An 18,696-nucleotide genomic window follows, 5' to 3' on the forward strand; every position below is an offset into this window, starting at 1 on the left:
ATGGGCTACCTGATCAAGATGCATATTTGTTCCTTAGGGAGTTTGAGGAGGTTTGTGTCCTTATGAAGGTACAACAACTTACTGATGATGCCGTAAGACTACGGTTTATTACCTTTGCATTAAAGGACTAAGCCAAAAAGTGGCTTTATAGCTTACCTAGGGATAGCATTATCACATGGGAACAATTCACTGTCCTATTCTTGAAGAAATTCTTTCCTTTCTCTAAGACAAATAAAATAAGAAATGATATTCTTCAATTTCGTCAGAAACCCAATGAGTCCTTTGCTAAGGTAATGGAGAGGTTTCAAAGCCTTCTCCAAGAATGCCCTCACCATGGTATAGAATTATGGCATTTATGCCAAATAATTTATGAGGGTATCGATTACTAAACAAAGCAACTTTTGGAATCTATGTGCCCCACAGGATTTACATCTTTCACTGATGATTCCAAAGCTTGGGAATTTCTTTTAGACCTAGTAGATAGAACTAGAGAATGGGAGTCAACCCAAGAGTCTGAATGGACTAGTAGGGGATATTTTGTTGATAGCCAAGTTCATAAGGATGTACAAATAGATAATCTTTTGAAAAAGTTAGAGACTTTGGTAGTTAAAGTTGCACCACCACCACCTAGTCAAGCACATTTTATTGACAAATCTATTGCTATGTGTGCATGGTGTCAGTCTCCTACACATGTAATTGAGGAATGTCCTAGCTATTCTGGAGGCCAACATGAGAATGTAAGTGTGATGTTTCCAAACCCGTACAGTAACACGTACAATCCTGGGTGGAAGAATCATCCTAACTTTTCTAGGTCTCAAGGGCAAAACCAAAATGGATTAAGCAATTATTCCACACTAAATCACTTTGATGCCCCTCAAAAGCAAAATGCCCAATTTTCTCATAATCCAAATGTTCAGTTCCCTCAAGCCCCAAATTTCCAGAATGCCAATTTAGCTAGACCTGTCAATCCACCTATTGTGCCTCATATGCCTCTCATTTCACAAAATCAATCATCACTTGGTTTCAACAGAGGTAACGATTCAAAGTTTTCTCGTTTTTCTACCTTAGAGAAAAATATGGAAGTGTTTTCTAGCACCTTTATGGCTTCTATGCATAATATGGAAAAACAAATTTCCACTCTTGCAAATGCATTGTCTGAGCGAGAAAGAGGTAAAATTCCTAGCCAACTTGAGTTAAATCCTAGTATTCAGATTCAACAAAGACCATCAAATTTATCAAATCAAGTCAACCAAGTTGAATCCTCCCCTTCTTCTTTAGTTTCAATTAATTCTGTGTCTGCATTGCGAATTGGGAAAGGGTATTTAACAGTTGAGTCACATATTAATGAAAATAGCGAGATTAGTGACCACTGTGATGAGGAAAATGTTCAAGTATCTCCTAATAAATGTTTGTCTGAGAAACCCATAGAAGTTGTGAATAAGCCAATTACTGTAGTTAAGGAATCTTTTGATTTTCCTAATAATGTGATTACCAACTTTGAGATTGATTTTGATTTTGAATTTCAAGAATGTATGGATATGTTGGATGATGATAGTGAAACTTTCTTTTCTGAAGTCTTAAATTTTTACACACCTTTGGAGCCTATTAAACCTCTATCCATCTCCATCTCCACTCCCAATCACTCAATAATCGAACCCCCGTAGCTAGAACTCAAAGAGTTGCCTTTTAATTTGAAGTATGGTTTATTGGAACAAGAAAATACTCTTCCTGTCATTGTTGTCTCTGATTTAACTTCTGACAAAGCAGAAGAGTTGATCACACTGTTGAATAATAATAGAGAACCATTGGGTTGGTCTATCACAATTATCAAAGGTCTAAGCTCTTCCATTTTACAACATTATATTCATTTTATGAAGGATGCTAAACCGTCTAAAGAACCTCAACGTATGATGAGAATTTTCTTTTACATGGTGAATGTTTTTCTTGAAGTCTTTAGGGATGACTTTTCTATTCATGGTTTTTCTTATTTGGAGTGCCTCCCCCACCAAAAATGGCTTTTAAAGAAAAAAAAAAAGGGTGTCCCATGATAAACACATCTTGACTGAAAGGTATACCCCTCTTTTGCCTTGCCCTTATTCTTCTTTTCATGCATGCATTGCGGACATTGCATTACTTAAGTGTGTGTGGGGGGGGGGGTATAGCTTCGTTGTAGATTTTAACTTTGACTTTTGGTTAGTATACATATTCTTTCAATTGCTATGATGTGTGAAATGAGAGTGATTTTGGTACCCATCATGAACACATAAAAACCCTGTTAAGAGGAAGGTAACTTGTATATATGTTGAGATGAGACCTTCCTTAGAAAAATAAAAGGCCCTTAACTTAAGGCATTGGACCATCCATGAGTTTTGTGGGTCCTTGTTTCTTTCGCTAGAAGTTTTTTTTTTTTGTTGAAGAAAAAACTTTAATTAAATATAAGTTAGTGCTGGTAGCACCTACATATTGTTCTTAATATACTATTACAACCCTCCAGCTGAGTAGCTGCAAAAGATGCATATTTTTCAAAATAATGATAGAGCATTGGATTAGGGAAGTCCACATAATTCACCAATTTTGTTGCTTGAGCTAGGTCCATTAACCTTGGTAGTTCCTCTAGGGCCCATTTCTCTGTTGAGGGACTTGGTAAAAGCTTCTTGATTTGATGATGATTAGTCCAGATTTCATCAATCCTTATCTTCTTCCCGTTTGCAGTGTGCATGCCTATTTGTAAGCATGAAAGCATTGTGTTCAATAATCTCCTAGATTCCCGCTTTCCAAAATTGACGGTTAATAGATGCCCATCTCTGCAGATTCCAATGCTCCACCCTATCGCTCCTAGTTGCTGGTTAGAGACCCCTGCACAGATCAAAATATTCTTATTAAATTTCAATGTTTGTAGACACAATCTATCATCCGGCTCAACTAGAATATTGAGGTTATTGTGGTTTTCTGGAATATTTTGTAAGTCCCTTTCCTCCCTCCTTTGTTGGTTCAATTTCTTAATCCATTGGTTTGTATTATTTAATACAACCATTGGGTTAGGTTGTGTATTATTAAAAACCTTTTCATTCCTGGCTTTCCATATGAAGTAGCAAGTTATTATAAATACTGACATAACCCATCGCTTATTGGCCTTGCTCAATTGTGAAATCATCTTAATGCATTGATCCATTAGCGATGAATTTTGCCAATATTCAGTTCTTAAACCTAAAGGTCCAGCCGCATGGATTCTTTTTCCCCAGTCACAGGAAACAAATATATGCCATATCGTTTCATCGGATTTTCCGCAAATGGCGCAATCCGGCCCAATGTTTGACCATTGAGCAAGTTTGGCTCTGACTGGTAATCCAGCATTTAATACCCTCCAGAAGAATACTTTAAATTTGGGATGTATGGGGAGTTCCCACATTTGTTTCCACCATTGTGCGTGGTGCTGGTCTTGGTTCCCAAACCTAAGTTTAACTAATTCTTTATAGGCCAGTTTAACAGAAAATTCTCCATGTGGAGAGATTACTGAAGACCAACAATTTTCCAAATTCAGTAACGGTGCATAAAGGATTAATGAAGATAAAGGATCTGATAATATCTCCCTGTTTTGAGTGCGACTTTGGAATGCTTCTGCCATATCCGCAACTGTCGCCTGTCTAGACCATCTTCCGAAGTCCTGATTTTCTGCAATGATTTGTGATTGAGATTGAGCCCATGGGTCAAACCAGAATGAAGTAGTTCGTCCATCCCCAATCTTTCTTGCCACCATTCCCTTTAGCTGAGGTATAATGCTTGCAATGCTATTCCACACCCATGATCCCTTTTTTCTGGTGACTAATGGATCAAAGAGGCTTTGATTCTTAAAGTATCTAGCTTTGAAAGTCTTAGCCCACAATGCTTCCGGGTTGTTGATTAAACGCCATCCTTGCTTGAGTAACATTGTTGTATTGTAATCCTCCATTTTCTTGAAACCCATTCCTCCCCTTTCTTTTGGTTGACAGAACTGCCCCCACGAGATGAGATTCATCTGCTTGCTTTTATGGGGTTGTTCATTCCAAAACCTTTGGCATATCGCATCAATCTTTTTGCACAACATTTTTGGAAATCTCAAACATTGCATCTGATAGAGCGCCATTGACTGGATTGAAGCTTGTATTAGCACTCCCCTTCCTGCAAACGATAGATTCGATGTCTTCCAAATTGCCATTTTCCTAGACATCCGATCCACCACCGTCTTTAGGGTCTTAGCTTTTGCCCTTCCCGAAGTCAAATTCGATCCCAAATACATTGTTTCTTTTTGAATTTCCTGGACCTTTAGAATTGAGAGGATCGTGTTTCTATTGCTTCTTGAAACATTTCGGCTGAAAAACACCCCACTTTTCTCAAAATTGATTTCCTGACCAGATAGGTCAGAGAAGAGTTCAAGGACCACTTTGAGAGCCAATACCTCTTCAGTGTTTGCTTTACAAAACAAAAAGGTGTCATCAGCAAAAAACAGATGAGTAATTTCTGGTGCCCCCCTTGCAATCTTGATTCCACTTAGTAACTTCAAAGATTTATACTCGTCAAGAAGACGTGATAGAATCTCCATTACAAATAAGAAGAGATAGGGGCTAAGAGGACAGCCCTGCCTTAAACCTTTGGCCCCTGAAAACCAAGAGTAAGGCGAACCTTTGATCTTTACCGAGAATGTCGGTGAAGATATTAATTCCGAGATGAGATTGCACCACCAAGTGTCAAAGCCTAAGAACTAAAAAATTTTGATGATCACATTCCTATCAGTCCTGTCGTATGCTTTTGACATGTCGAGTTTTAGAGCAATGACACCCTGCTGACTGCGTGTGTTACGCATAAAGTGGAAAATTTCATGAGCCACCATAATATTATCAGTGATTTGTCTATTTGCCACAAACGCCCCTTGGCAGGGGGAAATAATACTGGGGAGAATACCTCTCAGCCTTCTTGCCATAATTTTGGCAATGATTTTATAGGATGTATTGCAGAGGCTTATTGGTCTAAAATCCGACACCATACAAGCGTCATCCTTTTTTGGAATAAAACATAACAAAGTATGGTTAACCCCCTGGGGAAGAACTCCTGTAGCAAAGAATTCATAAACATACTTTACCACGTCTTCTTGAATGAAATCCCAAGATTTTTGGTAGAAGAACCCATTGAACCCATCCACTCCCGGGGCTTTGTGTGGACCAATTGAAAAAACTGCTTCCTTAATTTCTCTCAAATCCGGAATTGAAGAATTTGGAAGGCTGGTTGAGCTCATTCTAGGGAAAAGGCATTCTACAAAGTGTGGATCCAGGGATTCTACCGGTTGATAAAGTTTTTGCATATGGGTGGCAAAAACGCCAGCAATATCACCCGGAGATTAATTTGCTTACGCTCTCCATCCAATAACATTGAAATACTTCTTCTTTGGAGATTAATTTTGCTACTCAAGTGATAAAATCTGGTGTTTCTATCCCCATCAGAAATATATAAACTTCTAGACTTTTGAAACCAGAACATTTCCTCTACTTCTAACGCCCACTCCATTTCCTTCTTCTTCTCTTGAATACTACTCCAATCCGGGTTTGCCTCCTGTTCCATCAAATCAACTTCTTGTGACTTTTGATGGAAGATGTGGTTAACATGGCCAAAAACCGTACGATTCCATTTTTTTGAGGAATCTAGATAATATTGCCAGTTTCACATTCAATGGGGTATGTGGATTTTTCCCCCTGTTAGATTGAAGCTCAGGTTGAAAGAGAGGATGTGAAAACCAGGCATTTTGGAAGTGAAAAAGCTTGGGACAAAGCCGATTTTCTCCTCTAGGTAGGAATATCAAGGGGTTATGATCAGATCCTACAGCCGGTAGTTTTTTGATCACTTGGTTCGGAAACCGACTAATCCACATAGGTGACACAAAAACCCTATCCAAATTTTCCTTGACCAGGTTAGGTGGTTTTTGTTTATTTGTCCATGTAAAGTAACTACCCGGAGCAGAGATCTCAACTAAATTCTCATCATTGATTAACTCCTTCAAATATGGCAAAGCACCAGAAGCACGGAAGACTCCCCCTAACTTGTCTCCGGCTTCTATCAGTTCATTGAAATCTCCGAGAATTGCAAAGGGTTCAGAGATATTTTGAAGGATCGAAGCTAGGGAATTCCAAAACAACTTCCTTTCGGTGTAGTTAGGGGGGGCGTAAATGAAACAGACAATATGACTGTTACCATCCATCCAAAACCGAATTAAACATATCGCAGAATCTGACATTACTAGTTCGCCTTGACAATGGATAGATTGAAGGACTAATAACCCCCCCCCCTTAAGTCCCTTGGATCCGCCACTCCCTTCGTGACCTAAAATCACATACTGTTTGAACACCCCTTTCTTCTTTTCCCATAGACTCACGTGATCTCGGCATTTGGTTTCACAAAGAAAGACCAGATCAGGTCTGTGTTTGTTTAAATTTTTTTGTACGCATTGCTGGGTAAATGACCCGTTGATTCCTCTCACATTCCAAGCCATAAACCTCATTATGATTTTTAAGAGTTTGACAGTATTTAGAATTGAATGCCCCCACCGATTGACCCTTTCCCTCAGAAGGACACCAAATATATAGACACCGAAGACAATTAAAGCTGGACAATTATTGAAACATAACCAACAAGATTTCCAACAACAGAAACTCATATAGAAGGGAACAAGTGAAAAACACAAGGATAATCTAAAAACTTAAGCAAACAACCTATTCCTAGATTTAGGATCTAGCCTTTTTCTCCAGATATTAAAAATTGCAAGAATAGAAATAAAAAGCACAATGCAGAAATCAAAGAATTCAGAGTATTTGTGATATGGAAAGACCTGAGGGGGGAAGCCCTGGGGGATGCCGGTAACCGGTTCTGCCATCGGTGTTACTTTTGCTCCATGCGAGTCAGGCTGAGGATTTACCATTTGCTGCAATGGCATGGCCAGACTAGGATTGTGCATATATCTGGCCTCCATAGATCCCCAGGCTTCGAAGAACGCCCCACGGGGATCAGGAGCATCCCGTAGCAGTGCATCAAGAAGTAGATTAAAACGCTCAATAGGTCGGAGGTGCATGAATTCAGGGACCTCCGGGATTTCGATTGAGTCCCTACGGTGCTTTTTACTAGGTAAGATAACCAATGCATCAGAGTTCTCAGCCCCCTCCATACCAGTCAATATCTCGTCTGTTTGAGTCATATGGGAAGGATCACGGGTGGTTGGTTCCAATGGCATATCATCAGGTTTGGAGAAATCATTTTTTGACACAATTGTAACAGCTTGGGTGTTTATTGTCTTAATCGAGACACGATCTATTTTTTCAATTCTTTCCAAAGCCTTGAGTACCTTCATCATGAGATCCGAATTTTCCATTTTAGAATCATTTTTTTTCATCATTTTCATCACTTTTTTCTTCTTCTTCACCCAATTCCAAATATATCCCTTCATTATCCCACAAATTTCCTTTCACTGTCTCCCAACCCAATACCTTTTTTCCTTTAACATTTCCACTTATTTTTCCTTCACTTTTACCATCTTTCTTGCCCTTATTATCACCGAGCTTGTCGCTAATGTTTTCCAAACCCATTGTTGACGCTATTTTCCCAGCCTCCTTGACTGGTTTCTCAGATCCACCAGCTTGAGTGACTCCATCACCACAATCAGTCCAGCCACAAGGAGTGATGCCACCATCTCCCTCTTCTTGATTTAGATCGGCCTCAATCTCTAAATTCTGAATAAACTCATTCAGATCCAAGTCACCGAAGCCTGTATTTAAGAACAAATCTCCTTCCTTTTCACAAACAGCTTGTTGCTCCCCATATTTGAAATCACTCTTTGGCACTTTCCTTTTTTCATTTTCATTCATCGGTGACTTTTGAAAATGGGTACCCTCAGCGTTTACCACGCTCGTACTGGCGTCCAACACACTCTTGTGATTTGAACTTGCCCTCCAACCCACCGTCGAACTTTGGTCAGGTATCACAATTTCAGATTGCACCACACTGCTTCCCACTCCTTTTTTTCTCCTTATACTTCGCACTTGTTTTACCCAGCCTTACATCATCTTCTTTGGGTCACTTACTCTTCACAGTAACCTTTTCAAGACAACCTGTCTCAGCACCGCCTTTCTTCACCAACATTGGTAGAAAGAAAAGATTAGTAAGTGCCTTCGTGGTGAGCATTCTGTGAACTCCAAACTTGATAGGTCTGGTAATAAGATCACAATAGATCTTATCCCTTAGCAAACCCATCCCTACTTCATTTTGGGAAGCCATCGGGCACCTCCTGGTTGAGTGTGTAATTTTTCCACAAATTTCACAGAGAACCCACAGTTCATACATAATTTTGATGCTAACCCACTCGTCCCCATAGCTTCTAATCTGAGCCACCACCTTCACCGGGTTGTTTAGATTGAGCATTACCTTAGCCCTGGCAGATCTTTCAGGCAGATTCATCGCTCCCACCTCCAGTTGAATTTCGACGACTTTGCCCAGCTCGTTTGCCGCGTTTAGAATTAGCCCATATTCAAAGCAATCTAAACGAATCCCCTGTAGTTGAACCCATACAGGCGTTGGAGGAAGAAGATCTCTGCCGCGTAGATCGGGAAAAGGTTCCAGGGACAGCAGCACCAATCTTTCTCCAAGCCACCACGGTGCACGAGAAATAATTCCGTTTCTATCATTTTCAGTAGCGAATACCACCCGCACCCCATCTTTCTCATATAAAGCCACATCGATCGCACCTAGAGGAACCCAAAGGTCAACCAGAAGCCTGCAAACCTCCGAGACTGGTATTGTGTAGTCCCCAACCACCTTCCCAAACAGAGTTTTAGAAGTCAAAGCCCGATCGTAGCCAGAAAACGTCCATCCTTTGTTCGACTCTCCTCCCCCGAATCCATCCAAACACCGTCCAAGATCCTTCCCAGAATTTCCGTAGCCACAACCTTTGGATGACCCCATCTGAGACCGATTACCTTTTGCATGTGATGCTCTACCCGTATGCGCCATTGAGACTCAATCCCAATCACCGAAGCAGAAAGGCAGAGAACGGATCGCAAACAGAATGAAGCAAAAATGGCAACTTGAAACCCTGCACATAAATAGAAAGAACAGAAATACCAAACAAGCATAATATTGGCAGTATGAGGTACATCAGTGTAGCAATAAATGCTAGAAGCTTGAGGCAATCCTTCCTGATATAAACCAAGATTTGCAATAAATAGAACATTGTTGGGTTTAGATACAGGAGCCAGAATGAGTTGAGAACATGGGTATGGATATAAGTCACTGTAGCTGAGGGGTGTAATAACTCCATCACAGAGCCTTAATATGCACAATCCGTCGATTTCCTCTCAGCGCCGACTCGCAATTATCAACAGTAACTATCAAGCATCACCGTTGCAGACATCCCCCAGATGGAGTTAGTTCATCAAAGCGATGGTACCCGAAAGGAGTAACACCGCCGACCTTAGGAAACACCAGATAGAGGAGGAAATCATCATAAAGAAAGAGAGAGAGAGAGAGGTGAAAACAAGTTCCTAGAAAGAGAGAGAGGAAGAAGAAAGCCACACGCAACCGCCTTATCCCATTTACACTTGATAGGGGAAAAGAAGAAAGTTGTCAATTTACAGAGCCTTTGCAGATAGATGGGTCGTGCCACCCGGAATGGTAGGGTGTATAGAAAAAAGTCTTTGGCTAGAAGTTGAGATCAATTTTGTGTATGGTATATGACAAAAGAAGAAGAAGAAAGGAAAAAAAAAAAAAAAAGATGAGTAGAAAGTAAAAGTTGAATTCCTTGGAACTAGACAGGGCACTCGGACTCAGGAATTGAGGTGACTTGATCGAAACTCTTAAGAAGGAGATTATTGAAAAGAACTCTCGCATCACTGTCTATGTGGGCATATGCAAAGCAAAGCTACAAAGTAACTTGGGTTTCTGGTGTTTGCTCCACCATGTTATTCAAGCCAACCGTAGTGGAGTAATGTAGAGTTCACTACTCAAAAGAAAAGAGAGAGATAAATACAAATGTCATCAATGCCTTGGTAAAATTGTTTGGTCAAAAATACTTCAAAACCTTTGTCCTCGGTCCCCTTACTTTATGAGTGGTTTTGCTTAAAGGAGAGGTGTACTTGAAAGATATAAGGTGAGTCTTTGATTGAGATATATGTTAAGTCTCAAGAATCGATCTGGGTTAATAAAGTTCAAGTGTGGGGGATCTTAAATCAATGGTGAGAAAAATTGTCATATCTATTGATCCTGTATGAGTACTTACCAATTGTTAGAGTTGGAATTTGCAATGTTTTATTTTGAGCTAAAAATGGAATTTTGGATGCATCAACGAGACAAAACTCGTCCTCTAGGGGTAACCTAGTGGTTTAAAGGCCTGTTGCACATGCTAAGTGTAACCGTGATTCCTACGAAAGTGAGTTAGGATTTATTTTGTTGCACTAGTTTCTTACCTGCATTTGTATTTTTCTTTAATTTTTGCTTGAGGACAAGCTTAATCTAAGTGTGGGGGGAATCGATGAGCACATTTATGTGTGAAATCTTAGAGCATAAAGCATGCATTTTATACACTTAGAGTGGAGTTACCTTGGGTTTTATGTTGTTTTTGCAGATTTTAGGACTTTTCAAGATTTAAGCAAATATTTGGAGTTTTGGGCTTGAATCATGCTATTTTACACGTCAAGAAGTCCATTCAAATTCTCAAATGCGAAAATGGGCCTGATGGGCTAGAGATGTGTGATTATGGGCCAACTCCGAAATATTGAAGAGATAAAGAAGGCAAATTTGATCTACGGCTGCGATTTTAAATCAAATCTACAGAGATATTATTGAGAGAGTCCAAATGGAAAAGAGTCCTCGCATACCTCAATACCTTATCTCCTGTCTTGGATTTAATTAAAAAAAGAAAAAGAGGAAAAAGAATTATATTCAGAAAGAAAAAGAGGAAAAATCCCGTTTTTGAATGCCTCTGTTCAGTTTCGATCAAACCCTTCATCGAATGTTCATCCGACGTCCGATCGTGCTGATTTTTGGAGGAGAGCTTCAGGACTACTTAAACCTCAAATCCAACGGTGGAATTATGCATCTGATCTCTCTAAATTAGCACGATTACTACGTCAAAACCCTAATTGGCTGAGTCAGATAGAAACCCTAAATTTTATTCCAATTCAGTCGTGCTTCATATCTCATGTAAACTCTATAAAAGGAGAGCATACTCCATCAAAGGAGAACAGGTTCTAGAGCTTAGTAGAAGCATTCTTTCTTCTCTCTTTAGTTTATTTAGGTTTTCTCTAGTTTTCTTTGCTTGCATTAGTGAGATTTAAATTTCTAGATTCAATGTTTAGGTTTAATTTTTTTATGTAATGCAATTCAAGTTCAAGTTTCAAGTTCAAGTTTCAATTTTTTTTAGATTCGTTTTTCTCTGGGTCTAGCAATTACAGATTTGGATCATTCTAGATCTAGATCTGGTTGTTAGGGTTGGTTGAGATTCAAATCGTTTGTTCAATTCGCAAGTAAGTAACCTTCTTTATTAATCTTCTCTCCTCCCTCCATTCCCGCTTCTATCTACCCCTCCATATTCTTAATTTAGGATTTACTTTCAGCATTATTTATTGTTTTCCCTTCCCCTTGATCCTTGATCAGAGATGCCTACAGTCTTGCCTCTCTTTGGTTAAGGCTTCATTTTCCTTTTATTGCTTTGTTTATTGCTTTGTTATTTACTTTCTGCCTATTTATTCATCATCTCGGACCACATAACCGGAGCAAGCCTACAGTCGTGCCTCTGGCTTCGGTGACGGGTGGTGTTGCATCTACATTTTAGCTATGAACTAAATTTTACTGACTGCTTTATCATACTAATTGGTTTTACTTTTTTTTTTCCTTTTTATTTTTATTGTTCTCATTCTTTTTCTTGTCTTTTATTTATGCATTGATTGTGTTTAATTTATTTTTCGTTTCAATTCGATTGCATTAGACTTATAGATTAGGATCGTTTAATTTAGTTAATTAGTTAACAAAAATTGAATCATTCCACTCTCGCATTACTATTAAGAAGTTGAATTATAAGTGGCATATCTCCTTGAGATCGACCCGTTAGCTACATGATACCGTGCGCTTGCGGTTACTTAGAAAAGGTAGGTAAACGGAAGTTATGGGGAAACTGATATCCCGCAATTGGCTCGGCAATGGGGGTCTTCCGAATGACTGAGTAAATATCCTCAGTTATCCTTCCCTTAGCCAACTGCCCTAACTTCTGATTGATGTTGGCCAATTCCTGACCAATCTGGGTCGGGTGATCTTCTGCAATATGATCACGACCTCGATTAACACGATCTTCACGAGCTATTAGATCATCATGAACGGCCCGTCCCACACGAACATTCCGCTCATCGCGAACTGCTCGATCATCACGAACGGTTCTTCTAACAGTTGGTGAGTGAGTTCTCACCCCTGTATCCAACCTTGTATTTGAATCGGTTGTACTTTCCTGCGGTCTGTCAAACCGATCGTCTCTCCTAGGTTGATCGTCAATTCTCCTAGGTCCTCGGTCACCTTCACGAAAGTTCTGACCGATATTCCGGTCTTCAGCCAATCTTTGATCACGTGGCAACGCACGCCTCCCTGAATCGCATTGATCAAGTTCTTGTGGTAAAACCACTCGTCTGGTGAGCATGCGGAGTGCTTGGCTCACCTCCAAGAGTTGAATCTTTACCTGATTCAATTGATCTTGGAATGTATCAGGAGGATTACGTCCCCCCTGACCACCATCTACCTCAATAGGATTTTGGCTTCCCTAGGGAACATCTGGATTATTTACTCCAGGGATATGAACACCGGAATCGCGCTGTGCAGCGGTTGCTGCCGATCTAGTCACCATGGCTTTATAAGTCTTTCCCACATACGTCACCAAATGATGCGTCCAAAATCTGCTCAGCCCTTAGATCTCCTCCTAATGACTTGCAAAACGAAAGCGTCAGATGTGGCCCGACCGCGGGGGTCGGGAGTCCACCTCCGAAGGCTAAGTTAGTTGATGAACTTAATCACAAACGGCTCTGCTTGAAGCACAGAGCTAAGGAATGAAGAACCTGGAAAGGTGATCTAGATCGTAAGCCCCTGATAGTTTACGTCTACCAGTATGTATTTGAATCTGAGTCCCTCACCTCGTATGGCAGTGAGGTTTATATAGAGTGTACCTTCGAATTTCCTGTGTTGGATGCACTTTAGCCTTCCTCGGGTAGTCGTTGGATCTTAACAGTTAGATCCGTTGAGCGATAGACTTCTACTAGTTTGGACTAGTAGAGGACTCTTGAGATAACCTTTAGGTTATGCGATGATTATCCCTTCGATAATGATTAGCCGTAGCCGTCAATTTGAGTCTTCCATCATTAGGATAATTAACCTAATCCATAAGTTGAATTAGGGCGTGCTTGTAGCTGAATAAGTTTTCTTCCTTAGCAAGCCATCTTACGGATTCGGTTCGCTCGGGAGCAAGTCGATTCCTTCTGTCTCGACCGGAGTCGAGGATCAAACCAAGTATTAACCCGGTTCGATCATATTTTCTCCATATCACAAGCCCCTCAGACCAAGCGTTCAGTCGATCCCGAGGGCTTGGTATTTAACTGGGTTCTTCGATAGGCAATAGTCTCTACGTGTTCCATTAAATGTCATATCACATTTAATGCAGTGGTCACTTTTCCTCGAGCGTTGTGAGGGTAATGCCACGTGTCTCCTTGCAGTCAATCTGTCATGGCTCACTTAACCCAAGCGACAGTTTCCGAACGCCTGTTTAGGATTCGTGAGTTCAAACTTTCAAAACGTTTTCTAATCTCGATCGTCGATTTTGAATCAATCTCGATCGTTCAGATTCCCGAACACTCGTGCGGGTGCTTTAAATGTCTACGTAGGTTTCATTCTTCTTGTCCGGAATTTGAACCTTTGTCGTCTGCTTCGTGCCTTCCTGCTCTCAAGCTTTTGCCTCACTGAATCAGTAAGTTTACTGGTCTTTTTCTTTTTGTACCTTACTGAAACAAGTAATGGCGGATAATAGGGTTTCTCTGGTACCCAGTGTTAGTAATAGTAGTGGTAATGAAGCTTTTGCTTCTCCTCCTTCCGAACAGTCGGATAGTGATAACAAAACCCTAACTGTCCTCTGGCGCGAGTTTGCTGAAGTTTCTCAAAAAGGTTTAGAGAGAAAAACCGAAACTCCTTCCGTCCTTGCTTAGTCTGGATCTTCCAAGACTTCTAGGGTAACTGCCGAGTCTTCCAGGCAGCCTCAAACTTCCAGGTCCGCCATCGGACCTGGCTTTGTTCCCTCCATTTTCAAGGAGGAAACCCTTCTTTCAGCAATCCATGATTTTAATTTTCCTTCCTCTTATCAGGTTAGGGCTCCCCATCCTATCAGGTTAGGGCTCCCCATCCATGATTTTAATTTTCCTTCCTTTCGGGTGAATTTTCTCTGTATATAGATGCACTGGAAAGCGGGGTTCGCCTTCCCTTTTTTAATCCTTTGTTCTCATCCGTTCTGAATCATTGGGGCATTTGTCCTGGAATGCTCCTTCCCAATAGCTGGCGTCTCATCGTCGACTTCTTGGGTTTGTGTTTTGAACTTGGCATTACGCCATCTCTTTCTCTCTTTGTGCATTTTCATGTTCTTTCTATCTCCCATCCTCCCGGCTGGGTTTTTCTGTCCAAACGCAATAAGGCTGAACTTGATTGGAGGGGCAGCATCCTTATCAAAGGAACTTGCCCTTCTAACCACAAAAGATGGCGCAAACGATACTTTTTCTGTCGAGCGCCTCCATCAGATCTTAACTTCCCGACTGTCTGGAGGCAGTGTACTTGTTCTTCTGAGAATAACTGAGGCCTTCCCTTATCCAAAGAAGACGAGGCGGCCATCAGGAAGATCAAATCCATTCCATGGTAGCAAGAGATACATGGACTTGAGGTGGAGTATAACTCCATTCTTCAGTACTGGGGCTTGGCTCATTGTGAGCTTCTAACCATCATCCTTTAGTTTTACTGAAGTGATACGTCTTTATTTCTGAATCTTGCTCTTCTTTGCAGTGCCTCCAAGAATGAACCTCGAGAACCTGCGAGTGAAGGCCGCTAGGGCCGTTGTGACAGCCGAGCAACGATCGCCTAGAGGCTTGACTGTTGATCAAGAGGCTTTCGTTCCCTCTTCTGACCCCTCTTACAGGGGTATCAGGAATATCAGGCCCGTGGCTGATGATTCGGGTAAAAGGAAGAAGCCAAAGGTGGAGAGGTCTAATGTCTCCTCCTCCGCCTGAACCAAAAGGAGGCATGATACAGTTGATGCTTCCTCCTACAAAAAATCCAAAAATTCTGCGGATTGTGAGGAGGTCTTCACCCCCAGTGGACCCTGAAGTTGACCGATTGGGTGACACAGGATCCTGAGAAAGCTGCAGAGTGGAGCTCCCTCAGTCTTATTCCTTCTGATCGCCAGGAATTTGAGACCCTGGACGACGTTGCCCTTGTTAGTCAATCCACAAGGTACCGGTCTTCTTGCTTACTTATTTTTTCATAATTTCTTATGACTTCTTCTGATAATATCCGCCTTCCCAGGAATGTTGTGTTGGCCGCAATAGCTCCTTGCTGCAAACCTGTGAAGAGAATTTGGCCAAAGCCAATTCTGAGATAGACCGGCTTACTGCAGCTGCCGAGGAGCTGCAAAGAAAGCACGAGGAAGAAGTGAACTCCCTTAAGGAGGCCCTTAATGCTACAAAGGCTCGTGCTGTTGCTGCCGAGCGCGAGGCCAAAAAGCAAAAAGAAGCTGCCATGTTGTTCGGTGACAGACTTGAATTTAAATGTATAGAGAACGAAGAATATTTGAAGTTGGCGATTCCCAGCAAGCCCGAGCACATCAAGCCAGAGCTTCGGAAGGATTGCGTTCGGAAGTACCTGAACAGCGAACCTTTCTCCCAGCTATTGGGTGCCTACAACATCCAAGCTTATCGCTTGGGGCAGAATGATGTTTGGGAGCGAATTCTCGCATCAATCCCTTCCTTCGATACTGCTCCCTTTCGTGAGGTGTGCCATAAAGAGGTCTTCGGGAAATTAGGCATGGATCTCCCAGACTGGGCTCGGGAAGAAGATGATCCTTTTCCAGCTGACCCACAATATGAGGCATATCTGGCTGACGAGCCGGCACTTCCAGAGGAAAAGTCACAAGCCGAGTCACAAGCTGCTACTAAAGAGGACTCTGACAACGTTAATCTTGAGGAAGGCTCTTCTCAGGATCCTGAGAAAAGTCCTCAGGGCTCCTCGGGCAACAATGAAGAAGAGGCTTAGGGAGGTATCTTTTTTTTTTTTTTGTAAAGATTGACCTCCTTGCTAATGAATAGACACTTCTTTTTCATGTTGGCCTTACTATTTCCTCATCTCCTACTGAAATCTTGTCTTGAATATCAAAATATAAATGATAAAACTTATCACTTAACTTCACATTCCTCGACGAATAATAATCTTGTAGAGATATTATGAAGATACATTTTGGAAAGATGCATTAATCTTCCCCACTCCATTTACTGCAAAGTCCACACGTTTCCCTTCTGGTATCTGCGAAGTCCAAACGTTTCCTTGCTTTGGTATACCATTCACTGTTTCCAATGAATCGGTGATACATCCATTATCACAATGGCGATGCGACAATTGGAGGTATCCCTGCATCGGGTGCTCACCTCCACATGTTTCCATGTGGCATCCCTCTGACCGTTGATCTTGCTTGTTGCAGATTTCGAAGTGTCATTTCGATCTGGGCCATTGGTTGTCTTTAGCTCTCAACCGTCGTCTTAATACCTGAGGCTATTTAAAGCCTTCGTGGGTACTCTCCATCTATCCTGCTTTCTGCAAGTTAGATTTGCTAAAGCGACATTCTGTCCTCCTGCTTGCTTTCGTATTCCTCGTACTCCAACAATAACTCTATCAACTTCTGAACAAGTGAGTTTTTTGATTACTCATCTCTTTCCCCCTTCCCCCTGAGTAAACTGCACAGTAGTAGTACTTGGGGTTTAGCTAATCGGGTTTTTCATAGCTGATAGAGAACTAGGGTTTTCCCTCTTTTCTTTCGTTGTTTGATATCTGTACTGATACGGCTTTTCTGTTTATATAGTGGCTCCCAGGATCAACCCGAACTTTATCAGAGCGAAATCTTGTAAGAAAATCGTTCTGTCGGAGGTGGTTGGGGCCAGTGAGGTGGTTTCAGCTAGTGAATCCTCCAAGCATAAGGCGACTGCTGTTGGTGAATCTTCAAGTCAGATTCCCACAGTTTCTATTGATGCCGCTCCTACGCCTCTTCTGCCTGAAGTGATCGCTCGTTTTTCCCAGGAAGATCTTAATCACTTCGTTGTTGATGGCGCTGCTGACGCCCCTGCTGCAGAGACTATTCGTGCACCCCCGAAGGAGACTCTTCGGGCATCTTAGGCAACTATTTTGCGTCTGATGAAGGTGTGGTCCCAGCAGGTGCTGCTCCTATTTCCAATTCTACTGCTTGTTTGGCATCCTCCTTCTCTCCTTTGGAGTTGGAGGATTTTGCCACCAAGAAGCGCCGTCGGGTGACAAGTGATGCAGCTCATCCTTCTTGATGTAGCTCATCCTTCTCATCCTTCGTCCGAATTAGTGTCAAACAAGTTTGACAGAGCGTTGGAATGGTGCACTGCTGCTTGAATGACTTCTGAGAGCGCAGTTCTTTCCAAACTTCCAGATGAGGTCTTTATGAAGTCAATGGTGATGTAAGTCTTTCTTCATTATCTTTTGATTCTGAATATTACTCTTCTGCTCCTTTTTAACTCGGAAGTTGTTTGCAGGAGTTTTACTAGTAACTTCCACAACCAAGTGGAAGCAGCCTTTAGGCTCAATAGGTTGAGCAATAAAGTTTCCAGGCTTCGGGAAATCTCTGAACCTAAAGAGGCTGAGATTGCTTGCCTTAGGAAACTAGCTTGGGAGGTTGCAGGAGAAAAGAATTTGGTGATCGATCGTCTTCGGTCAGATTTGGATGATGCCAGGGAGAAGATTCGGCATCTGGAGCGAGGAGTTGGAAAGTCAGAAGCCAAAGGATCTAAAACGTTACCCCAAAGGCAAGCTATCGTTCCTTTGCCCGAATCCCTTCCAACTGATTTTCGCAGAGCCTGTGTCTTCAAGTATTTACACAGTAAGCCCTTTGTTGATATGTTGTATGCTTATAACTTGCAGGCGTACCGAGATGGTGAGAACGAAGTATGGGAATCAATACTAAGGAAGGATCCTTATTTTGATACGACTCCCTACAGTACTGTTTGCCATCCTGAAGTATTTACCAACCTGGACCAAAGATAAGATCGATCCTCCGCCTTCCGATCTAGATATTAGGCATTATCTGGAAGATTCTCCTGTTTATTCCCCCTGGAAGGAGTCAATTATGGCGAGCTTGCCTTGAATGCAAGTTTGGTCGAGGACCATACTTCTCTTGGACAAGCTGAACAAAGAGTATGAAATTGCGGAGTATTTTATACATACTGAAATGTTTTTTGTAATCCTCGTTTCTCCTCTTCTTTTCCTTGAATCCATACCAATGATTGACTCATGTGTTTGTTCTAGCAAAGTTGTGCCGATCTTGTATGACTTCTTAATGAACATCGATGATGACTTTCTTTTTTGATCGAAGATTGTATCCAGCTCTTG

The 18,696-nt window shown here is 41.5% G+C and overlaps 1 non-coding gene across 1 annotated transcript; it reads right to left on the reverse strand.

The window, feature by feature from the left end:
- Positions 1 to 233: 233 nt before the first annotated feature.
- LOC149005228 (small nucleolar RNA R71) lies at positions 234 to 340 on the reverse strand. The gene has a single exon (XR_016170018.1). It is a non-coding gene; the product is annotated as a small nucleolar RNA R71 (small nucleolar RNA).
- Between the last annotated feature and the right edge of the window lie 18,356 nt (positions 341 to 18,696).

The sequence above is a fragment of the Hakea prostrata genome, chromosome 9, assembly GCF_041222555.1.
Source record: "Hakea prostrata isolate BN-2017 chromosome 9, UWA_Hpros_2, whole genome shotgun sequence".
Classification (NCBI taxonomy): domain Eukaryota; kingdom Viridiplantae; phylum Streptophyta; class Magnoliopsida; order Proteales; family Proteaceae; genus Hakea; species Hakea prostrata.